Here is a 14991-nt window from a genome sequence, read left to right on the forward strand (position 1 = left end):
AGGCTACAGCTCCGATTAGACCCCTAGCCTGGGAACCTCCATGTGCCGCGGCAGCGTCCTTAGAAAAGACAAAAAAAAAAAAAAAGAGAGAGAGTCGAAGGCCAAACACAAGAAAAACTGCAACTACTTTATATTTGCTGGAACTGTCCCTGCCAGCCTTGAAGCAGTTTAGAGCATACCAAAGGGTGGAAGCTAGTTAGAAAGCACTCAAATACTATGTCTGCATATATAGGAATCTGTGGACATAAAAGTAAATAAAGCAAAATCCTTCTGCACCCGTAGTATATGGAAGTTCCCAGGCCAGGGATCGAATCTGAACTGCAGCTTGAACCTATGCCAAGGCTGCAGCAACGCCCACTGGATCCTTAACCCACTGCACCACAGTGGGAACTCCATAACTGCCCCAGGTGTTGTTTTGTTTTGTTTTTTCAGCCGCACCCGTGGCATGTGGAAGTTTCCTGGGCCAGGGATCGAACCGAGCCACAGCAGTGACAACTGGCCCGAAATCGTTAATAAAAGTTAATTTAAAAAACCTTTTATAAGATCATATTTTTTTCTGTTAAATGTGAGGACAACAAATAAAATCCAATAGTAATACATGCAAGATATGCAAATTCCTTCTCTGATGCTTTCACTTCTCTTCTAGGAGAAACTTATTTCAATCATTCTGGATGCCATGAGTTTTAGATCAGTGCGATTCCAGATGAATCACTTACTCAACGGTTTGCTTTTGATATTTTTTCTATTAAAGCTCACAATGCTGCTTCTCTCACCTGCATGCAGTTGCTAGCTAGACAGGAAAAATCCTCACACTTTCACTTCAGGATTCACAATTTGATTGTTATCCTCCCCCTTTGATAAGAGCAGTAGCTTTAGCACTTTTCACTTCTCCCACATTCTAATTTGGAAGCTCACAGCCTTTTTTCCAGGTGTAAAGACATTGCCTTCCTCAGGACACCCAAACTCCTGTTCAGCTCCAGGATGACAAAGGACTCTCTTTTACTTTCATCCATTCTACTCTTTCCTCAGCATCCTTCCTCCCACCCAACCTTTCATGTACCCAACCTTTCGAGTGGCCTGGGAGCATGGTTTTTTAAACATTAATAAGACAGTAAAAGGAGACCACAAAGCTGAAGGGGTTGGTATGGGTGGTTGTTTGTTTGTTTGTTTGTTTTTTGGTCTTTTTGCCTTTTCTAGGCCCACTCCCACGGCATATGGAGGTTCCCAGACTAGGGGTCTAATCAGAGCTGTAGCCACCGGCCTACACCAGAGCCACAGCAACTCGGGATCTGAGCTGAGTCTTCGACCTACACCACAGCTCACAGCAACGCCGGATCTCGAACCCACTGAGAAAGGCCAGGGAGCGAACCCGCAACCTCATGGTTCCTAGTCGGATTCGTTAACCACTGCAGCATGATGGGAATTTCTTTTTTTTTTAATACTGAGATAATTCCATAGAACTTTTCAGAAAAACAACAGGTAGGCAAAACGTCTTAATTATGGATCTGTTATAGCCTTCATCCCTCACTAAGAGTCACAGCCAGATTTAATTTCTTTTTCAGTACATAATGCTTTTCCATTTGCCATCACAACCTCTAGACAACACATATTTGAGTTATCCATCACATAGTAAAGTGCTCTGAAATACCTTAATAATTAAAAGTACATTATAAAACCAAATTCTATTTTTTCCTTCTATCTGGTCCACATATGTGAGACTTTTTGTGGGGTAGGGAGCCAACAGTGACATTCTTTTAGGCATATTAGGTTTGAAGGATCTGAAGAATAAAATGGAGAAGGTTTACAGAGGTCAGATGAAAATATCAAGTCAAGAGAAGGGTTCATATGGAGTTCCCAGTGTGGCTCGGTGGTTCACGAAGAACCCAACTAGTATCCATGAGGACACAGGTTCCATCCCTGGCCTTGCTGAGTGGGTTAAGGATCTGGCATTGCCATGAGCTGTGATGTAGGTCACAGACTCAGCTTGGATCCTGCATTGCTGTGGCTATAGCTGTGGCTGGCAGCTACAGCTCCAATTTGACCCTGAGCCTGGGAACTTACATGCACCTCAGGTGCGGCCCTAAAAAGACAAAAAAAAAAAAAAAAGAGAGAGTGAGAGAGAGAAGAGTTGATCCTAAGATAGTCATGGGAGAAAGATCAGCATTTGAGTGGTAATGAAGGCTGTAGGAGTGGATGACTGGGTCTGGGAAGAAGTATAAGTACATAAGAGAAGAAAATCAAAGATTGAAAGCAGAACTCTGAGAGAAACTAATACCTAGATAACAAGGACAGGAAGAGGAAGTGGTGGACGACAAAAATAAAGAACTGCCTGGGAAAACACTACGAAGAAAACCACAAATGAGTCATGATAATAAACACGGCTTTTTAGGAGTTCCTGTCACGGCTCAGAAAAAACAAATCTGACTCGTAGCCATGAGGATACAGGTTTGATCCCTGGCCTCGCTCAGTGGGTCAGGGATCCAGCATGGCCTTGAGCTGTGGTGTAGTTTGCAGACACGGCTCGGATCCAGTGTTGCCATAGGTGTGGCATAGGCCAGCGGCTACAGCTCCAATTCAACCCCTAGCCTGAGAACCTCCATGTGCTGCGCATGCAGCCCTAAAAAGACCAAAAAAAAAAAAAGGCTTTTTATGATCTCTGGCTCTAGACTGACTCACCAGTCTCCTCTCCTGTGATCTCCAAAGTCTCTTTCAGCCGTTCAGAACTGCCAAAGACTCCTGAGAATCCAATGTGCTTTCTACTTCTGTGGTTCTGCACCTGCTCTTCCTCCCTTAGTCATGTTGCAAACTTTTACTCTTCCTTTAAACACCAGCTTCTCTTTGAGGCCTTTTGCTGAATTCCCTTACCAAATAAAAGCCTGCACTGCATTGGATCATACCTCCATATCAAAAGCATCACCACCCATCTGTTTTCCCTATAATATATACATGCTATATAACTGTACTATAAGTTCCATGAGTACTGAGTGTTTTCACCTTTGTATTTGAGGTGTTTTCACCTCTGTATTTCCAGTCCCTACCATGGCACCTGGCACGACGAAGTAGTATCATGTGCTCCGTTTAAGGACACGAGTTCTGATGCCTAACACACACGTGAGTGAGTATGAATCTCTTCATTCTGCCATTTACTAAGCTGTGTGATCTTAGGCAAACTATGAAGCCTGTCTCTATCTTTACATTGGGGTAATTATTGCACCCATCTCATAGAAAGGATGAGAGAATGAAATGAAATAATACACGTAAAAACTTGTCACAGAGCTTGGCACACCCTCAGGCTTCATTAAGTGTGCACCTCATTACTTCGGAAGAGTTCAGTATCTCATTGAAAATGTGGACGGTGCTCTACATTCTTATAGAGAAGAGATTCAGGAAGGAAAGATCAACAGAATCAAAACAGAAATCTAGGAGTTCCCGTCATGGCACATCGGAAATGAATCGGACTAGGAACCATGAGGTTGCAGGTTCGATCCCTGGCCTTGCTCAGTGGGTTAAGGATCTGGCATGGCTGTGAACTGTGGCATAGGTCACAGACGTGGCTCAGATCTGGCACTGCTGTGGCTGTGGTGTAGGCTGGCAGCTACAGCTCCAATTGTACCCTTAGCCTAGGAACCTCTATATCACGCAGGTGCGGCCTTAAAAAGAAAAAAAAAAAGAAAAAATCTGCTGAGAGGTCTAGAAGAACTAGGGCTGTCAGTTTGCTAAATTCTCAACCAAAGCACCCTTCTCTCCCTTCCACAGCAGCTGGGTTTCCTTAACCTCACCATCAGGCTCACCCGTGCCTCAGTCTCTGCAACAATGAAAAGCAACTCCTGGACAGTCAAGTTCTACAACAGGCAAAAGACATTTGATCAAGGACAGGATAATTCTTCCTCTGAAATAGGAAGGAAGAAAGCAAGAGTATGTGGAGTATGTGAAAACACGATCTTTGGAGACAGAGGTGTGTTCCTGGTTTTCTTTTATAACTGAAGAAGGTGGCCATGAAAGAGACATTCATGAATAAAATATTTTGCACTCTCAGATGAAAGAATTAAGTCAGTGATACAACAATCCAGGCTTTTATCAAAATAGAGATCAGATTTTCTAAGTCGGCATACAAGGTCTTTTATCCAATTAGTAGTCTGATTTAATCAACGGCCTTGTTATTCTTGTACGTTAGCTTCTTATATTTATAATTCGTGTTTTCTTACAGTAAATATTTATTCATTGGTATTTTTTAAAATGTATGAGAACTTCTAACAAATCTATAGAAATACCTGATAACTACCATGGACAGGGAATAACACTGAACTTACTGATTTACTGAATATTATTTTTAGCTCAATGGTGCAAATGTATAAAGCAGATATTTTTCTTTTTCTTTTTTTCGTTTTTCTTTTTTTTTTCTTTTTCGTCTTTTAGGGCCGGACCCACAGCATATGGAGGTTCCCAGGCTCAGGGTCGAATTGGAGCTAGAGCTACTGGCCTACACCACAGCCACAGCAACTCGGGAATCTAAGCCGCATCTGCAACCTACACAGTTCATGGCAACGCCAGACCCTTAACCCACTGAGCAAGGCCAGGGATTGAACCTGTGTCCTCATGGACACTAGTCATGTTTGTTAACCACTGAGCCACAACGGGAACTCCCAGATAGTTCTTTATAAACTGGCATTGTGAAAGTGATTAGTCCATACAATTTATGGGAACTATACCTGTTATTCCTAAATCCATAAGCTCACACAATTTAAGCAATATTAAAATTCCATGCATATAATGTTTTTGCTCATGTTTGTGATAGTCGTGTTCATGATAATTGGCCATTTCATGGGGCAAATTGGTCAAACCAGCTCAAATCTAGTTCCAGAAAAGGTTTGACTTTCATTTATTTATTTATTTATTTATTTATTTTTTGTCTTTTTGCTATTTCTTTGGGTCGCTCCCACGGCATATGGAGGTTCCCAGGCTAGGGGTCAAATCGGAGCTGTAGCCACCAGCCTATGCCAGAGCCACAGCAACGCAGGATCCGAGCCGCATCTGCAACCTACACCACAGCTCACGGCAATGCCCGATCCTTAACCCACTGAGCAAGGGCAGGGACCGAACCCGCAACCTCATGGTTCCTAGTCGGATTCGTTAACCACTGCGCCACGACGGGAACTCCAAGGTTTGACTTTCTTGATCCTCAAATAAACTACAGTAAAATAACCTTATGATATTAAAGTAAAGACAGACATCAAAAGAGAAATGCGGTATTCATAAAACCTGTGGGAAGATTGCTTTTAGTTTTATAAGCCTATCCTTTGGGACAGTGAGAAAATGGTCAGAAAACCCAATTTATATTAGATCATGCACTGCGGATAGACAATGTGATCTTTCTACATTTATTACCATAAGAGTTGAATAAAATTTAATGAATTTGAAAAACTGCACTTCCTGGAGTCTGATTTTTAATACCACGTAGTTGCTAAGTTACCATGTATTAAAAAGGAAAACTGTCGAAATAAATAACCTGTATACAAAATAGGGTAGAAGAGTCAATGAGATTTGTTACTACTTTAGGCTACATGAACTAAAACATTTAAGAGAACAAAACTATTTTCAGACCTGCTCAGGTAAAATAAAAGACTGTCTGTTTAGAAGTTCCCGTTGTGGCTCAGGGGTAACGAACCCAACTAGGATGAAGGTTTGATCCCTGGCCCTGCTCAGTGGGTTAAGGATCCAGCATTGCTTGAACTGTGGCGCAGGCTGGCAGCTGCAGCTCTGATTCGAACCCTAGTCTGGGAACTTCTATATGCTGCAGGTATAGCCATAAAAAGCAAAAGAAGAATAAAGAAGAATGTCTAATTTCCATTAAAAGAAAAAAATAGGAATTCCCATCGTGGCTCAGTGGTTAACAAATCTGACCAGGAACCATGAGGTTGCGGGTTAAGAAGGATCTGGAGTGGCCGTGAGCTGTGGTGTAGGTTGCAGAGGCAGCTCAGATCCCATGTGGCTGCGGCTGTGGTGTAGGCCAGCGGCTACAGCTCCTATTACACCTCCATATGCCACAGGAGCAGCCCTAGAAAAGGCAAAAAGACTAAATAAAGAAATAAAGAAAAGAAAAAAATAAATTTCTGACAAGAACTCAGATCTTGATGCTTCCTCTAATTTTTTTCACCTATGAGATACCATTCTCAATGAGCATGATTGCATCTTTGGCTTCTCATCGGGCTTCCATTCATTCCCTAAACTTGGGCATTTGGGCACATTCCCAGAGATTCTGCATTGGATCATGTGTGACACAAGGTACCATCAGTCTGCCCAAGGGGTTCTGTTTCCAGCCTAGCTCTCATCAAGAAATGACCTAGATCAGTCTCTCAAGGCAACAGAAATAAAAAAACAAAAATAAACAAATGGGAATTAAACTTACAAGCTTTTGCAGAGCAAAGGAAACCATAAGCAAAACGAAAATGCAGACTACAGAATGAGAGAAAATAGTTGCAAATGATGCAATCAACAAGGGCTTAATCTCCCAAATATACCAACAACTCATACAACTCAACAACAAAAAATAAACAACCCTGGGAGGGGGAGGGAGTGGGAGGGATCAGGAGCTTGGGCTTATCAGACACAACTTAGAATAGATTTACAAGGAGATCCTGCTGAATAGCATTGAGAACTGTCTAGATACTCATGTTGCAACAGAAGAAAGGGTGGGGGAAAAAATGTAATTGTAATATATACATGTAAGAATAACCTGACCCCCTTGCTGTACAGTGGGAAAATAAAAAAAATTATTTAAAAAAAATAATTAAAAAAATAAATAAACAACCCAATCAAAAAATGGGCAAAGACCTAAACAGACTTTTCTCCAAAGAAGACATAGAGATGGCCATTAGAAACGTGAAAAGATGCTCAGCATCACTGATTATTAGAGAAATGCAAATCAAAGCTACAATAAGGTACAACCCCACACCAGTCAGATTGGCATATTAATTTAAGTCTACAAATAACAAACCCTGGAGAGGATGTGGAGAAAAGGGAACCCTCTTACATTCTTAGTAGGAATGTAATTGGTAAAACTACTGTGGAAAATAGTATGGAGGTTCCTCAGGAAACTAAAAATAGAATTACCATATGCTCCAGCAATCCCACTTCTGGGCATATATCCTGACAAAATTATAATTCAAAAAGATAATGCACCTCTATGTTCATAGCAGCACTGGTCACAATAGTCAAGATATAGAAACAACCTAAATATCTATCAACAGATGAATGGATTAAGAAGATGTCCTGCACATACACACTGGAATACTACTCAGCCATAAATAAGAATGAAACAATGCCATCCACAGCAACATGGATGCAACCAGAGATTCTCATACTAAGTGAAGTACATCAGAAAGAGAAAGGCAAAACCCTATGATAGCACTTAGATGTGGAATCTAAAATATGGCAGAGTTCCCATTGTGGTTCAGCAGCTTATTGATTGCTGTAGGCTGGCAGCTACAACTCTAATTCAGTCCCTAGCCTGGGAATTTTCATATGCCGAAGGTATGGCCCTAAAAGGCAAAAAAAAAAAAAAAAAAGGCACAAATGAACCTGTTTACAAAACAGAAACAGACTCAGAGACAGAGAGAACAGACTTGTGGTTGTCAAGAGGGAGGGAGGAGGAAGTGAGATGGACTAGGAGTTTGGGGTTAGTAGATGCAAACTATTACATTTAGAATGGATAAGCAATGAAGTCCTACTGTATAGCATAGCGAATCTCCTGGGATAGACAATGATGGAAAATAATATTTTTTTCTTTCTTTTTTTTTTTAATTTATTTTTTAATTGTTATTTCCCCAATACAATTCTTTTTTCTACTGTACAGCATGGTGACCCAGTTACACATACATGTACACATTCTATTTTCTCACATTATCATGCTCCATCATAAGTGACTAGAGAAAATAGCATTTTAAAAGAACGTGTAGGAGTTCCCATCTTGGCGCAGTGGTTAACAATTCCGACTAGGAACCATAAGGTTTCAGGTTTGATCCCTGGCCTTGCTCAGTGGGTTAAGGATCCGGCGTTGCCGTGAGCTATGGTATAGGTAGCAAACTCACTCAGATCCCAAGTTGCTGTGGCATAGGCTGGCAGCTACAGCTCCGATTAGACCCCTAGCCTGGGAACCTCCATATGCCGTGGGTGCAGACCTAGAAAAAAGACAAAAAAAAAAAAAAAAAAAGTGTAATATGTATATATATATATACCTGAGTACAGCAGAAATTAGCACAACATTATAAATGAACTATACTTGAAAGAAAGAAATTACCTAGGAGATCCCATCATGGCTCAGTGGTTAACAAACTAGACTAGCATCCATGAGGACACAGGTTCAATCCCTGGCCTCGATCAGTGGGCGAAGAATCTGGCCTTGCCGTGAGCTGTGGTGTAGGTCACAGATGCGGCTCAGCTCCTTCATAGCTGTGGCTATGGCATAGGCCGGTGCCACAGCTCCGACTGGACCCCTAGCCTGGGAACCTCCATAAGCCATGTGTGCAGCCCTAAAAAGACAAGAAAGAAAGAAAGAGAGAAAGAGAGAAAGAAAGAAAGAGAGAAAGAGAGAGAGAGAGAGAGAAAGAGAGAAAGAGCAAACGAATCTAGAAAGCTGTAACTTAAAAACATCCTTTCCATCACCTACAGCTCACTAAATGATGATCATGGCCAACTATACATTCTCAAGACAGGAGACACTGATTAGAAATATCATTAACAGGAGTTCCCGTCATGGCGCAGTGGTTAACGAATCCGACTAGGAACCATGAGGTCGCGGGTTCGGTCCCTGCCCTTGCTCAGCGGGTTAACGATCTGGCGTTGCCGTGAGCTGTGGTGTAGGTTGCAGACGCGGCTCGGATCCCGAGTTGCTGTGGCTCTGAACTGGGCCGGTGGCTACAGCTCCGATTCAACCCCTAGCCTGGGAACCTCCATATGCCGCGGGAGCGGCCCAAGAAATAGCAAAAAGACAAAAAAAAAAAAAAAAAGAAAGAAAGGAATATCATTAACAGGTAAACAGATATATAATAGTAAAAGACTTGCAGAGTAAAGTGACAGAGGCAAAATACCCGAGAAATCAGATGATAAAATTTAGCACTTTAAATAACATTTAAGTTAATTTTTAATTAATTAAACAATTTTCAAATTAAATCACACATTAGCATCAAATAAGATTAATATGCAGATCATGACAATGGCCTTAAAAATAAACTTATCAACACAGCACAGACATTTCTGGGAAAGATTTGGGATTCAGAATGTCATCAGGCTGTATCTGGAAGAAAGGAAATCCAGACAGGACTGAGAGATAATGAAGAGGCACAGAACTTCATATTGAAACCCCACTGAATAGTATTGATAATTGCAAAAATGTGCTTAACTTGTACCTTTCAACACATGTAATTTTCATTACATATTGTGAGTTCCATTATTCCCTATGCATTCTTTTAGTACCTTCATAAAGCTCTGAATTAAAGAACTGGTTTTTTTCTTTTTAGGGCTGCACCTATGGCACCTATGGTTCCTAGGCAAGGAGTGGAATCGGAGCTGCAGTTGCCAACTTAGGCCACATCCACAGCAAGGCCAGATCCCAGCCATATCTTCAACCTACACCACAGCTCATGGCAATGCCAGATCCTTAATCCACTGAGCAGGGTCAGGGAGCAAACCCGCATCCTCATGGATATTATACGGGTTGGTCACACTGAGCCATAATGGGAACTCCCCTAAAAGACTTTTTAAAGTACTGTTACAAAAAGATATCGAGTCTAATTCCCAGAACTTATACAATATTTTGGTTCTCAAATGAGCCAAACCAGATAAGAAGTAACTTACAATGTTCTTTTTTTCCTGAGTTTTCTACAAGTTACATTTTCACAAAAGGATCTTAGTAAGAACAATGATCTGAAATCTATTATTGTTCAGCCTTTGAAATAAATTATTCCTTCAACTAAAATCCCAACATGCAGTGACAGCTCCAGAATTTCTATTCAAGAGAAGGCAATCCGATTAGAAGACAGAAAGAATCTAAGGCAGCATGGCATCAAGTTATCTGTGCAGAGAGTAAACACATTGTTCTTAGATTTATGTTACAAAATCGATGAAAATAGCAATGTTTCCTAAAGTTCCTTTTTTTTTTTGCTCTTTTTGCTTTTTCCGGGGCCGCACCCATGGCATGTGGAGGTTCCCAGGCTAGGGGTCCAATCAGAGCTGTAGCCACCAGCCTATGCTAGAGCCACAGCAATGCGGGATCTGTGCCACGTCTGTGACCTCACCACAGCTCACGGCAACGCTGGATCCTTAACCCACTGAGCAAGGTCAGGGATCGAACCGCAACCTCATGGATGCTCAGTCAGATTCGTTACCCACTGAGCCACAATGAGAACTCCTAAAGTTACTTTTAAGCACAGTTTAGTTAAGATTGTGAGAACATGGCTTATCCATGATTAGGTGAGGATGATGATGGCTATTTTATTTGAAGGTATCGGAAGATGAGAGGGAGGTGAAAAATAGGGCCAAACTCTAGTTGAGGTATTTAGATTCTAAAGAACAAAGACCAAACTCTGGTAAACTGAAGACTCTCCATAATGTTATGCCAATTATCTTTCCTGTTTTATCTTTCACTAATCACTCTTGTCTCTTACTCTGTAACCAACTGGGATTGATGCCTAGCCATTCTGCCTACCTTCCAATATTTTCCCATCTCTGTGTGTCCTTTCATGCTGTTCATTCTGGATCTGAAATGTGTTTTATCTAATCTCTACCTGTCAAAATGAAATCCATTCTTCAATATCCCAACTCAGATTCAACTGTTTCACTAAATCTGATTTCCTCCAACCAAAATAAACACCTTTTATCTGTCCTCCCATTGTATTTTGTATTCAATTATTGTACTTACCATATTCTCTGTTTTACAGTAAGCTGTGTACACTGCTTGATTTCTTCTTCTAGGGGACTCTAAGATTTTTGAGAGCAGGGACAGTTCGAACTTCCTTTCCAGGAAGAATTCTCCAAATGAACCATAATTTATTTTATATAATGATGGGTTTTATTTTGAAAAATCTGAGGAAGTCATCTCCTAAACCACTCAGGGGTATTGTACAGATTACAACTGAAATGTTAAATTTGATTTCTTATTTTAAGAAATAAGAGAGTTCGGGAGTTCCTGTCATGGCTCAGTTGACGAACCCTACTCGTATCCATGAGGACAAGGGTTCAATTCCTGGCCTCACTCAGTGGGTTAAGGATCTGGCATTGCCATGAGCTATCGTATAGGTCACAGACACGGCTCGGATCTGGCGTTGCTGTGGCTGTGGTGTACACCGGCAGCTGTAGCTCCAATTAGATCCCTACCCTGGGAACCCCCACATGCCGAAAGTGCAGCCCTAAAAAGCAAAAAAAGAACCACTCCTCATGTATACAATATATACTGTCTATATCCAAGTGAAAATGTAAAGTAACATTACATTATTAGCATACCTTCTACCAAATGATGGTTAAAATTGAAAATGTGATTGATCGCTATCTTGTTTTTTGAAGTGAAATAAAGTTCTGTTGGTTAAAGAGCAAATAATTCCTAATCAGGGCCTTGTTCAGACCGCCATTCATTTGCTAGGTAATCCTGAGCAGATTATTTATATTCTTTGCGCATCCACTTAACTAATCTGACATCTAAAGACATGGATTATCTGCTTTCCAAGTTGTTTCTTTTTATATGATTTTTTTTTTTTTTTTGCTATTTCTTTGGGCCGCTCCCACGGCATATGGAGGTTCCCAGGCTAGGGGTTGAATCGGAGCTGTAGCTGCCAGCCTACGCCAGAGCCACAGCAACGCAGGATCCGAGCCACGTCTGCAACCTACACCACAGCTCACGGCAACGCCGGGTCATTAACCCACTGAGCAAGGGCAGGGATCGAACCTGCAACCTCATGGTTCCTAGTCGGATTCGTTAACCACTGTGCCACGACGGGAACTCCCAAGTTGTTTCATATTGATCATTAATTGATTTTAAGAATTATAATGAAAGATTCTGAAAAGTGAATAGAAATAGTACTTGTTGGTAACATTCTGGAACTTGAATAGTCTAAGGTGATCTAAGGAAAGAATCCAGTTAAACGAATAAAAGATTTCAGCCAAAGTACATGTAATCCACAATGAAGCATTACAAGATTATGATGGTTCTTTTCCTAATATGTTGACATTTGCTCATGTTAACATTTAAAAGTACAGGAAATAAAAAAGGATTAGCAAAATATAAAGCTTGATTGACAAGTATATACCTAAGACCAAAACTGACATAATTCAGATTGCTACTCAGGGTTTTCTGCATTGTTGGATATAGTACTCAAAAATGAGAGGGCGTAAAAAGCAGCCTTCGAGTTCCCCTCATGGCACAGTGGAAATGAATCCGACTAGTAACCATGAGGTTGCGGGTTCGATCCCTGGCCTTGTTCAGTGGGTAAGGATCCGGCATTGCCGTGAGCTGTGGTGTAGGTCACAGACACGGCTCGGATCTGGCGTTGCTGTGGCTGTAGCATAGGCTGGCAGCTATAGCTCTGAGTTGACCCCTAGCCTGGGAACCTCCATATCCTGCAGGTGCGGCCCTGAAAAGACAAAAGACCAAAAAAAAAAAAAAAAATGTGTTCAAAGTCCCATTTATACACACACATTCTTAAATACAAATGTACGAGTTGCTCACTACAACAAAATACTACAAAGAAACTAAATGTCTATTCATGAAGAATGAAATCAATTATTATATATATGTGTGTGTGTGTGTGTATATATATATATATATATATATATATATATATATATTTTTTTTTTTTTTGGCCCACACTGTGGCATACAGAGTTATAGGGCCAAGGGTCAGATCCGAGCTGCAGTTGTGACCTACACTATAGCTATGGCAACACCAGATTCTTTAACCCACTGTGCTGGGCCAGGGATTGAATCTGCATCCTGGCACTGCAGATGCAGAGATGCCACTGATCCCATTGCACCACAGTGAGAACTCCACTCCTTTCATTTAATAAAAGGATATACAACAATGAAAGATGAAGCGTATGTACCAAATTGGAATGATGACAAGAATAAATTTTTATGAAAGGAGCAGAGTATCGAGCAATATGAATAGTAGGCTCCCATTTATGTAAACAGAAGGGGGGAATATGTACACAGATAAATGTTTCTATAAACACTGACTATTTCTAGAGAGAATACATAGGAAGTGGTTGCTTCAAGCATAGGGGATTGCAGAATTTGGGTTTGGAGTAAGGTTTACTTTTCACATATATCCATCTATAAAAATATGAGTTTATTACCACTTTCTTATATGACTTCTTCAATTTAAAAAAAAATAAGCACAGTAGGAGTTGCACTGTGGTGCAGTGGATTAAGGGTCTGGCATTGCCACAGCTGTGGCATAGGTCCAAGCTATGGCTCAGATTTGACCCCTGGCCCAGGAACTTCCATACACCACAGATGAGGCCAAGAAAAAAAAGTACAATAGAATTATGTTTTTATTCTTTATTTATTTGTTTTTCTTGTTAGGGCCACACCTGTGGCATATGGAAGTTCCCAGGCTAGAGGTCGAACCAGAGCTACAGCTGCTCCCCTACCCCACAGCCATAGCAACACTCGATCTAAGCCACGTCTGTGACTTTCACTGTAGCTCATGGCAATGCCAGATCCTTGACCCACTGAGGGAGGCCAGGGATTGAAACTGCATCCTCATGGATACTATCTGGGTTCTTAATCTGCTGAGCCTTTTAAACTGTTAGAAAAATGTTCACTTGGTTAACCAAGATGCTTAGGTTGCAAACAACTCAAATCAAAATTACATGCTTTTTCGCAATAACATATACATCTCGGAGTTCCCGGCATGGCTCAGTGGTTAACGAATCCGACTAGGAACCATGAGGTTGCGGGTTCGATCCCTGGCCTTGCTCAGTGGGTTAAGGATTCGGCGTTGCTGTGAGCTGTGGTGTAGTTTGCAGACGCGGCTCGGATCCTGCGTTGTTGTGGCTCTGGTGTAGACCAGCAGCTACAGCTCCGATTCGACCCTAGCCTGTGAACCTCCATATGCCACAAGAGCGGCCCAAGAAAATGGCAAAAAAAGACAAAAAAAAAAAAAAAATATATATATATATATATATATACATCTCTATCATTTTGCTGTTTAGAAAGTACTTGCCCAGGTGTTCCCATTGTGGTGTAGTGGGTTAAGAATCTCACCACAGAAGCTTGGGTTGCTGCAGAGGCACAGGTTCAATCTTAGCTCAAAGCAGTGTGGTTAAAAGATCCAGAGTTGCACAGCATAGGTTAGAGCTATGCCTTGGATTCAATTCTTAGGAACTTCCATATGTCATGGGTACAACCACTAAAAAAAATACTTGCCCAAATATTATGTCATTGAAGTTCAATAATGGGTTTATGAGATAGAATGGTAATTATTTGCATTTTATAGATTATAAAACTAAGGCTTAACAAGATTAAATAATTTACTCAGAATTATTCAAATAGCTGTATAAGCCTGATTTCTGACTTTCTATGCCTACTCCTCAGGAAAACGAATCTCTCTTCCTCTAGAGCAGTTCCCAGGAAAGGGAAGATATTTACTAAACATTTATTGTATAACAGCAATAGCTAAAATTTTCTAGTCTTTACCAAGTGCCAGCATTGAGCAAAATGCATTGTGTGTGTGTGTGTTTTAAGGGCTGCACCCATGGCATATGGAAGTTCCCAGGCTAGGGGCTGAATTAGAGCTGCAGCTGCTGGCCTAAGCCACAACCATAGCAACACCAGATCCAACCCATGTCTGCAAGCTACACCACAGCTCATGGCAAGGCCAGATCCTTAACCCAGTAAACAGGGCCAGGGATTGAATTTTCAACCTCATGGATACTAGTTGGGTTCATTACCTTTGAGCCACAATGGGAACTCCCTGTGTTCTATTATTTAATTCTTAAGCTA

This window comes from Sus scrofa, chromosome 8, assembly GCF_054392235.1.
Source record: "Sus scrofa isolate SSC_HxYL_T2T_F1_AM1 chromosome 8, Sscrofa_HxYL_maternal_Yorkshire_Landrace_v2.0, whole genome shotgun sequence".
Taxonomy (NCBI): domain Eukaryota; kingdom Metazoa; phylum Chordata; class Mammalia; order Artiodactyla; family Suidae; genus Sus; species Sus scrofa.